This window comes from Dermacentor variabilis, chromosome 4 (assembly GCF_050947875.1).
Source record: "Dermacentor variabilis isolate Ectoservices chromosome 4, ASM5094787v1, whole genome shotgun sequence".
In the NCBI taxonomy this organism is placed as follows: domain Eukaryota; kingdom Metazoa; phylum Arthropoda; class Arachnida; order Ixodida; family Ixodidae; genus Dermacentor; species Dermacentor variabilis.
In genome coordinates this window covers 74,724,231-74,735,668 of record NC_134571.1, presented here as the reverse complement: position 1 = coordinate 74,735,668, position 11,438 = coordinate 74,724,231, and the positions used below count along the sequence as shown (strand labels likewise).

The following is an 11,438-nucleotide window of genomic DNA, read 5'->3' as shown; positions in this document are numbered from 1 at the left end:
ATTATTTTTGCAAATGATCTGCCGCAGAATTTTCACATAAATACCGTAGACTTTAAAGTTGCACTCGTCGGAAGCTTTACCAAGAGGATTTTTTTAAATGCTACGCAGCACATTAGATCAATTCTTTACCTATATTCGTCCCATTCTGGAATATGCATCCATCATATGGGACCCACACACGCACAAACTTAGAAGCACTCGTTAGGTGACACAAAACGGGCTACACGTTCTGTTACAAATAACTACACGTTTCAAAGCAACGTCACCGCCATAACTAATTTCCTTGGCTGGTCAAGCTTGCGCCACGTCGAATTTCTTCTCGCATTTCTTTTTAAGGTGATATTCACTTCAATTACACAGCACTAAATAAGGACGCTTAACTAAAACCGCCGACGTACACCTCACATCGCCTGGACCATGTTTAAGGTAAAATAAATGACATCTCGAACGCTTACTTTCAAGAATTCTTTTTTTCCCCACCCTCAGCGGTTGGAATCGAATTCCCCGTGTCGTCATTGAAGTTGCCGGCAGTAACGAATTTTCCATAGCACGTAATCATGTTTAAGTGCATACAAATACAATTTCATGTGTATTTCATTTGTATTCTTCTTTTTTTTCTGGAAATTCATGTTATGATTCCTGTGTAGTCATTGGTTTGCACTTTTCGTTGTTTCACTGCGCATCATCTTCTGAATAAACGCTCAACTATCTAATCCACCTACTGTAATTTCCACTGGGCGAACGTAGGTATTCGAGTAAATAAATACATAAACAAGTAAAGTGGTTAGGTAGGTGTGCGAGTAGCACGTGGTTGGCCGCTGTCCAGGAATGCGCGATTAACGCGGTCACAGTGTCCCTCATTCGTTTAGAAGCCCTGACGCTTTCTTTAGTGGTACTGCATAACTTGGGCCCACTAGTCTCTTCTCCGTTGACGTAGCACTTTAACGCGAAGCCTTCCTGTCGAGTTGAACCCCATTTTCTTTAACGACTGTCTGGCCGGTATCTGGCCTCTGGATGTTCTCGTAGGCCGATATCGAAAAAAGTGCAGCGTCTAAAAATGTGACTCTAAAATGTTGGTTTGTGCCATTTCCTGGGTGCATTGTACTCTTCAGTAAACCCCCTTGACAACAACTTGGGTATGTACCACAAGATATGTCCCACTCTGTACGTGCCACTAGGCTTGTGTCGCTGTTGACGAACAGAATGACTGGTTATCTGACGCTAAAAAACCTGCTGACACTGAAAATCTCCTACATACGGAAAAGCACGCGCAGTTCTCTCATAAGAGATCGCCAACGTATAAAGGGAAGCAATAAATGACAAAGCTGGTTAGTGATCGGCGCCTCCACCACAAAGATAACAAGATCTTGGCAGCCTCCGTTAGAGTCCTCCGTCAGTTGTAGGGGTGTACATAGGAATTATTTTATTGTGGCAGCAGTTTTAAGGCTCGAAAGCAGATTTGCTAAGCGTCTATCCATTCTTTCTGTTTCACCTTCAATGTCGTGCCGCTGTCTTCGCCAGGCCACCTCCGCATCCTCACATTCACTCTCATCACATATGACGAAGAAGAAGTATGTTTTGCACACGGTCGCCACTGCTGGGGATCAACTAGGTGGTCTCCAAAATGATGAAGTACTGAAGTTACTAGCGTATCAGTGGACACGGGGCACAAAAGGGCTACAAGGACAAGTGCAAAACATGGCGACTATGACGCGTCTCCGGCTCCTGCAGTCCCTTCTGGCGCTTGCAGCACGCAAAAGCGACACCTGCGGGACTGGATTTCGTTACTCCGAGCGAGACGTCGCTGGGGTTGCAATTTTGACACCATCTATTCAAGCCCGTGCGACTGGACGCGCTAACCACTGAGCTAGCGTCCAACATCTGCGCTTGGCAACTTGCGTGGAGTTTTGCGAGCTATTGAGAAAGAGAGAGAGAAAGACAGATATATATATATATATATATATATATATATATATATATATATATATATATATATATATATATATATATAGAGAGAGAGAGAGAGAGAGAGAGAGAGAGAGAGAGAGAGAGAGAGAGGGGCGACAGGAAAGGCAGAGAGGTCAACCAGACGAGCACCCGGTTTGCTACCCTACACTGGGGGCGGGGAAAAAGAGAATAGAAGGAGGAAAAGAGCCATAGAGTTTCATGCAAAATATATGAGATAGGACGCCGCTATAGTGTCTGCGGTGGCCGCAAGTACGGCGGTTCAGTCAGCATTATATGGTAACGATGGGAAGTTCATGAATTTGCCTAAACTTCGTCCTTCTGGCGTTAAACGGCTTCGTGACATTGGAAATTGATCGTTTTCAACAAAATGCCACGTTATGAACGCCACCATTCGCAATGACTAGGCATGTGCGCGGAGACAAATTGCCAAGTTGCGTTTCGAAAACTGCGGGTGCTTGAAAATTTCGAACGATCAAGCGTAATAAATAGCTTCGCGAGAACTTTTGAAGTCACAGACAAGAAGATTAGACAAATTCATGCACTAACCGCGTTTCAGATTGTAGCTGGATGAGCGCAGCGCCAAAGTTCCCCCTAGTAATTTTTGTAGGAAACTCTAATATGTGGTGTCCACATGGTCGCCGCCATGACTTGCTTCCCGCACTTGCAGTGCACAGATGTATGGCCTTCAAGATTGGCTCTCGTTAATACGTGACAGCCGGAGCTGGGGGCTGAGATCTGGACGCTACCTATACGTTGCGCACTAGTGGCGGCGCCTGTGCATTTATTTCGGAGGCCTCAGCCAGCAGTATTTACGAAGACGGTGTTGTGCGCATAGCAAAAAAGTTGTTCTTAAGGTGACGCTATTATTTGAGGCGCCTACTGATGCCAAGGAATCACTTAAGTTTGTCTTTAATTTCTTCCTTCTTTTTTCGTTTTCTTTCTTTGTCGTCACCGCCGTTAATAACGCAGGTACTGGAGATTTCACGGCGACTCCGGAAAGCAAGTGCAACGAAAACCGCTGATTCAGAAATGCTACTAGATAGAAATTTAAAAACACGTTACATGCTTATGTTTTCTTTTCTCTTCTTATTTCTTTAGGAATTCAAGAGCATGGCAACCCAACGCTTGAGCTCTATGAAACATTCTCTGATTTTCAGCAATCTTTGCTATGAAACTCAGGTCATAAAACGAAACACCCTCCCCTCGGAAATGCCGGACGTAAACATAACGTACGAAGAAGTCGAGGGTTCGACGGAAGCCCGTCTGGTCGGGATGAAGCATGAAGCAATAAAACGACGGACACCGACCAAAAGAAGTACTAAAAAAGTATTAAATCTAAAAGACGTTTCGGCTACTCTACGGAAGCCTTTTTCACAATGGGATGAAGGAAAGTTCACGCAAGCTTATGTATATTTCAGAACGTGACGTAAGCAGCGCGTGTATGACGGGGCTTTCCTCATTTCGATTGAGCGTGTGACGTGTTTTTTGTATCTCCAGCGATTCCAGATACAGCCGCGATTTAGGTTTCTTTCTTGACCGATAACTCTCGAGCGATTCCAGTCACGTTCTGGAATATACATAAGCCTCCGTGAACTTCCTTTCATCACATTGTGAGCAAGGCTTCCGTAGGGAAGCCGAAACGTCTTTTAGATTTCATCCTTTTTTAGTACTTCTTTTGGTCGGTGTACGCCGCTTTATTGCTTCATAACGTACGAAGGCGTCGTTTCCCTCCTGCTAAACATTAACGTAAAAAAATCTAATGGTCCCGACGATATACCAAATGCTTTTTTATGTAGATATGCGGAATGGATTCGACAGTATCTTACGATGATTTTTAAAGCATCACTTGAACAAAAAGCGTCTCAAATGACCGGTTAGTGGCCAAGGTTGCTCCAGTTACCAAATCTGCAGACCGGCAAAAAATTGAAAATTACCGCCCCATTTCCTTATCTTGCGTACGCTGTAAACTTCTTGAGTATGTAATATCGAAATCAATATACACCAACCTGGAAGACAAAAAACTTCTATATTCCAATCAACATGGTTTTAGGCGAAATCTTTCGACAGTGGCGCAACTGGTAGAAACAATCGATGATTTTGCGAGGGCTTGGATTTGGATAACAAGGGGCAAATTGACTGTATTTGTCTTGACATGTCCAAAGTCTTCAACAGAGTCCCTCATTCAGAGCTAATGGATAAGTTGATTCATCTTGGCATAAACTACAATATAACACGACGGATTCGTGCATACCTAACAGGCAGAACTCAGTACGTAGAAATTAATGGCTCCAAATCAGAATTATTAGACGTCACATCGGGTGTTCCGCAAGGGTATGCGTTAGGTCCAGTCTTATTTCTTGTTTATGTTAATGATATTGCGCAATGTATTAACAAAGGCATAAGGGTGCGACTTCTCGCAGATGATTGCCTCTTTAATAAAGAAATAAACAACCAGGACGATTCGAAAATTCTTAATGACGCTCTGCAAGTGGTTAAACAGTGGTGCGAAAATTCAAAAATGAAAATTAACAGAGATAAAACTGTTGTATTTGGTGTCACAAGCAAGACAAAACATGTTGTTGACTCTTAACTACACCCTGGGTTCTCTTACACTTGCCGCAGTTGATAACCTTAAATATTTAGGCGCCACTATTTCCAAGAATCTGAGTTCGAAGGGGCACGTTAAAAACATTTGTTCGACAGCAGAAATGAAACTCTGGTTTTTGCGTAGGAAGCTCAAGCTTGCTTCGAAAGACGCTAAGTTAACTGCCTACCTATATCTGGTAAGACCGACACTGGAATACGCCAGTATTGTATGGGACCCTTATGAAACAGGATTGATCAACATGACTGAAAGAGTCCAACGAAGAGCTGCTCAATTTATTCTGTCTCGTTACTCGCAAACTGATTCTGTTACAGAAATGTTGCAATTACTTAAATTACGCTCCTTAGCCCAACGACGCCATGTAGCCACACTTAGGTTTCTTTTCTTGCTTTGGAAACAGCATTTCAACATAAATACTACTCACTACTTAGCGCCACAACAAGGCAGAACCTCAAGAGGTACACATGAGCATAACTTCCACATATATTAACTGCACATTAATGCAAACGCCAATTCTTTTTCCCTAGAACAATAAAAGAATGGAACTGGCTACCAACAACCTTTATTCAAAATGATACCGTAACACAATTTTAAAACAAGCTGAAAACAAGCTGAAGCAAATCATGTGCTAAACAAAATTTAGTACATTATGTTAGATATAATACAGACTGTGTTTATTGTCTCTGCATATTGCTGTTGTGTTTGTACTGTTACTAGTTTGCCGGCGTTTTATGAATCTATGCTCAAAAAAGACAGTATTTGATGTATAATTTGAGTGCAATGTATATAATGTACATTATGTTATTTCCATTTTCTGTGCTGTACCCACCCCTGTAACGGCCTCCGGGCCAACAGTATGACTAAATAAATAAATAAATATCGCCATAACTAAGCACTCTCTTTAAATGCCTCAGCTTTCCTTTAAATCAGTTCAACGGCGACTTCACATGTATTCTACTAGGGAAGGCTAGAGCACAGGATGATAAGGATACACAGGGGTACATAAGCAGGCGCCAGCACGCAGTCATCAGTACACACAGGGATCGATCAGCGAAAGACATAGAAGAACAATTAGGTTCTTTTGTGTCCTGCATACCCGTGCGTCACTGGAACATCTTTCTTCCTTCCTTTCTTTTTTTCTTTGTTGCCTCCCCTTCTGCCTTGCCTCTCTTCATGTCCTTCCATTTACATTCCCTTCAGTGGCTTTCTGCCAATGCCAATGGAATAGCAATCCTTTATCTTTATTGTTCGTTTCTCGTTTTCTTTCTTTTTTTTTCATTTTTGTCACTCACGTAGTTTTTTCACCCTTTTCCTACTCATAAGATATAATGGACGCTTGCTGGCACGTGCGTACTGCTTGAAATGGACCTGTTTTTCTATATATGGCGGCCAGCAGCATGTGCCGCTCAATTTAGTTCGCAAAGAAGCTCTTTCATACCCGGCTACATCTTCATGGAGCAAAAATCTCTCTTGCATTTCTTGATTCCTCATTAAGTACTTGTTATTGTCTTCTTTCGAAGTGTCTATAGTATTTTTAATAAATAAATAAATGGTTCCATTTATGCGTTTTTCTTTAATTCTTTAGTTCCTTTCTTTGTCGTTATTGTGCGGCCGACCATCAAGCCAAAATACCCCACGCGTCCACTTGGAATGCTGACAAACTTGCCCCCTTACGCGTTTCTCACACTTGATATTGTTGTGCTTGCTTGTTAGCGCTTACGAAAGTGCTTGCACGAAGCCAGGTTTCTTCCAGTGAGGATTTTCCGGAGCGCCAAAATCAAGTAACGTCATTGTTTCACTATGCGTCACGCAAGGGCCGCCGACTGATAATGGAGTTGTGACTTGGTCGAGGGCATCCCAGTGCCACTTACTGATGTGTCCACGCTGGTCTTCCTTGAAAGCGGTGGTTCTGGGAAAACATCCATAATTGCGCGAAAAACAGATAAACAAACAAATGTTGCGGCTTTCAGGCGGAAACCTCGTCACAAAGAAATGGTGCCTACCTTGTTTACCCCAGCTACGGAATTGTGGTTGAACATGTCTCTGTTGAGATCATGAAAATGGCACGACCTGCTCTTGTTTACTTGATATCCTGTCTCCGAAAGGTATTGATTCAGATGCAATAAGATGTAGTAGAGTTGCACATTGGAGCCCAGATGTGCTTTAAATATTGCTAGCTGTAAATCTACAGAAATGTTGCTGACATTGACAAAAAGAAAGAAAGGGAGACAGAGAGTTCTAGCGCTACTCCTTGATATCAAGCATCGACACACAGACATACACAGGGCTAATGCAGGACACCGTCCTTCTCTCTCGAATCCTTAGCAATTAACGTAACGATTTTCTCCAGCAGCCACGGCAGTCGCGTTCCAATGGAGGTGGAATGCAAAGGCGCTCATACATTTCTCTGTTCGCGTCAATAAACCACAGGCGGCCAAGCTGATTCCGCAGTCCCCTTCTACGGCGCCCCTCACGGTCCCTCGTGCTGCTCCGTGACATCGACCGCAATTCGCGTTATCACCAAATCCTTACTTTCGAAAGGTTATATGTCTCTAGTTAAAAGGGTAGATGAAGGAGATAATCATAAGGCACGTGTGCTTGCATTGAGATAACGACGATCCACTACGCTGTTCCGCTTTATTCGGTGCGTTAGTTCGATCACTGGGCGTCAACTGCTCCACACTGGCCTTCCAGTGCAAGGACTACATATTGTGCACCGCCACCGAGAAAGCGTTGTCGCGCACGTGTCGCCGCTACCACCTGTCACGAATCACAGCGACGAAAATACCCAGGGCGACGACGTCTATCCAAAGAGCGAGAAGAGCCGCTGACCAAAGCGGAATTTCCTCTGCCGCGCGGACGCATCGGGAAAGAAGAGCGCCGCAGGCGCGTCATTCGGGCAGTCCCCCCATTATCTTTCCGTTCTAGTACCGCTGCTCTTGGCAACAACGGAATGGTACGCCACCTCCGTGGAGGCTAACCCCCCTCGCCGGCGCTCTCGAGCGTCTACCTTGCGCGCGTGGGGTATCGTAAGCGAGAAGATTCGTACGAGAGGGCACGTGGATTGACCGTGAAAGAAGCAAGAAGGAACAAAACCATTGCGCGCCGCAAACGCCGGTGTCGCCCTCCAACGCCGCCGCCGCCGCGCCGCACCCCGTCGGTCGACCTTCTGCTCCTCCTCACCGGAGTGAATTGGTTCCTTCCTCTCGCGCGTACGTAGTCGTCGTCATCACCGCGACTCGTCCTTCTCTCTCAGCTCGCGTCGTGTCAGCAAATAAAGGCTGACTTTTCGTCCGAGTGCAGCCTGTCGTCTTCGGAAACCGCGCGGAGACAGGAGGTGGTACCGAAAAAAAAAAACTGCTGCTCTGGTGCCTGCCTGCCTGTCTGACTGCCAATAGCGTACAGGACCAAGCAGAAGAGAGAAGCCCGTTTTGGAGCGGAGATCGAGACGGCAGAGAAAGTGAGTGTCATCCTCATCAATATCTCGGAGTGAGTGAAACGCGAAGCAGGCATGGCTTCTTCGGCAACCCTGACAGCGGGTGACAGCGTGGCGGCAGAACCGTTCCTGCGACGGGATCCCCGCACCATTGAATGGGCACTGGCCGGCAATAAACAGTTCCTCATCACCCTGTTCGTCGCGTACGTCTACATCGTCAAGGTGGGAGGGCCGCGGTTCATGAAAGGCCGCAAGCCGTACGACGGCATCAAGCCGCTCATCATCGTGTACAACGCGGCCATGGTCCTGCTCAACTGCTACTTCGTGGTGGCCTTCCTCTCCAAGTCGTACCTGGGCGGCGGCTACAACCTCCTCTGCCAAGGCATCAACTATGAGGCCCGCGACGAGGTCACCATGAGCATGCTCACGCTCTGCTGGTGGTACCTGATGGTGAGGATCGCCGACTTTCTGGACACCTTCTTCTTCGTGCTCCGCAAGAAGGACTCGCACATCTCCTTCCTGCACGTCGTGCACCACATTTTGGTGGTCTTCAACGGCTGGTTCGGGCTGGCCTACGGTCCCGACGGCCAGGTCGCTCTCGGCGTCATCCTCAACAGCTTCGTGCACGTGGTAATGTACAGCTACTACTTCCTCTCGCTGCTCGGCCCCTCCGTGCAGAAGCACCTGTGGTGGAAACGCTACCTCACCCAGTTCCAGCTCGTCCAGTTCGTCATGATTTTCTTGCACACACTGATGCCGTTTTTCATGAGCTGCGGCTACCCGAGGCCGCACACCTACATCATGCTGTGCGAGGCGGTCTTCTTCTTCGCCATGTTCGTGCGCTTCTACCTCAAGGCCTACAGCGACAAGAAGGGTCCCAGCATAAAGGGTGAAGGCGTCAAGAACAAGGCTCACTGAGAATTCCGACCAGCACAATAGTCCACCAAGATTTGGTTTGAAGATAGCGTCGCGCGAAAAGAGGTCGACCTACGGAGAGAAACGACAAGTGGTAACGCTGCATCTCTTGTTGTTCTATTCTGTTTACGAACTCACCTCTCCATCCTGTGATATTGGCGAAAGACTGAAGCACTGTTTTGTTGTCATCTCATGGACCATTTTCCTTAGTTTTGTTTTCCAGCGAACGAATAGCGAGCCGCACGAACGAATAGCGAGTCAACTTTCATTCGTAGATTCACGTTACTGGCACTCATAGAGTGGTCTCATTGGCAGAATTGTCGTGATCTATCTGCACCTGCAACTTGTCGTGCTGGTGGTGGCATATCGTATATGGTGACATTTCAAAATAGTCATCACATCACAGTGTATGGTCAAATGATCATCACATCATAATGTCTTGAATTTAAGGCCGAAATGTAAACGTCCGAAATAGAGTGAACATCCCTTTCTCGAGTTTTTTTTTCTTTTTTTTTTTTTTGCAAGAACGCGTACTTCATATAATTTGTGCCTTCAAAATGGTGCTCCAAGCCCCAAGCAGTTTCGGGCAGAGCCATACGAGTACGCCTCGAGCTGCCTTAGTTCCTGCGTGGTGTTTGACTGAAAATGCAAACTTTTGTCAAGGCCCGCTTCCCTCTCGGAGCGTTACATTTCCACAAGAGCGTCGCCCTCGTCCTCACTGAACCATGATTCAACGACGCTGTTAGGATAAGACGAGAGGTGGTAGGGAACTAAGTTACATAGAAACGTTGTGCCAGGACGAATGCCACGATAGTAAACGTTGACTATTCCCGTGTCGTGTGCGCCAGACGTATAGGCGTCGATCCCGCGACGTCTTTTTAACAGCTGTTCATGTTTGTTACATTTTTGTTATTGTTACCGTATTGTTATTGTGTGTTGTACATTTCCTCACTTGCACTGGTCACTTCATGTTGTAAATAAAGTATTTTTGCCGTCGTTCTCCACAGTGTGAGTTGCCTTCTGGTTCGCGGGAAACTTCCTAAGCGTTGAGAAAGTACTCGTCAGCCGAGCATCCACGGCTGGGCGGGAGGATTCTGTGGGGCACAACGTGAACAATGGGTTCGCAGATCCCACCGAATTACCTATATTGAAAAACAACCTCGTCGTTGCTCCGTAAACGTACCAAATAGAGCCCAGTACCTAAACAGTAGAAAGAATAAAAAAGTTCCACAACTTTAATACATGTATGCGGCTTGTTATAGAACCTAAACTCGATCTGCGAAAGTAAAAAGAAAGGAATAGATAGAGAGAGAGAGAAATTATGAGACGTAAACTAACGTTAGCGAAACATACGAGCCGGGAACGACGTCATTAGAGGCACTGTTGAAAACGACAGAATTCAATTTTGTAAAAATAGAGTTCTATATTTCGGAAAATCCGCTAACTACAAAAGAAGCCAATATTCCTATAAGCGAAGAAATTGACATAAGAATAGCAGAATGCTTAATCTAATAAAGTGGGGGAGGGGAAGCTATGTGACCTTTAGAGGGAGGAACAGATGTTCTTGTTCGTAACTGACAAACACAAAAACTAAGGAAAGCTGATGAAGAAACAACACGCCGCCAATGGGAATCCGAAACCTCACAACAACACCTCCGCGTGTTAAGCATCGGTGAGCGCGGCCGTCTGCAGGCTTACCTCTATACATTATTAATCTCACAACTGTTACTTAAAGTGCACGTTTTCGATCTTTTGCGGACTCGTAAAACACAGGCAACACTGCCACTCTTACACATGTATACCACCTGCTTTAGGGCCAACTGCCCCTGGTGCGGTGACATACCCGCCCTAATACATGTGACCTGGGAGTGCACTAAGCGCCCTCGTAGGCCACATAGCAACAACGGAATGGAGCAGTCGGAGGCACACACACACACACACACACACACATATATATATATATATATATATATATATATATATATATATATATATATATATATATATATATTCTAAATTTTAGTAAACATGTTGTTTCTCGTTTTGTTTTGTTTTTGTCAAGGTTAGCAGGATTACACCCTCAAGGCTAGGTTTCACAAACACATAAATACACAAGAAAAGGATTAGGCAGGTGCATACCAGTTAACGTCAATATGCAGAGCACCACACTGTGATATGCGCCAGTCAAAGGTTTTCCGCTATTCACCAGTGGTTTCTGGTTCCCCCTTCTTTTTCCTCTTGTGACCCTTGCGCACAAGTCAACATCCCTTGAGAATCAGAAATATGTTAACTTTTTTCTACTTTTTTTCGCTTCGGAGTCCATTACCTTTTTCTCGGTGGGTCTTATTTTACCTACTCCTCGCTTTTTCTTTACCCTTCAGAAAAGTTTTAACAAGTTATAAATGCGTCAATCCTCCCTCTCTTATGGTCAACACTGCAATATTCTATTACACACTAACACGAAGGAGCTATAGGAATAGAAAAATCAACTGTCTCCGAAGTACCTAGATGAAT

General features: G+C 45.2%; 1 pseudogene; it reads left to right on the top strand.

Annotated features, from left to right (window-relative positions):
* The first annotated feature begins 7,860 nt into the window (after positions 1–7,860).
* LOC142579387 (very long chain fatty acid elongase AAEL008004 pseudogene) lies at positions 7,861–9,926 on the top strand (annotated as a pseudogene).
* Positions 9,927–11,438: the final 1,512 nt, after the last annotated feature.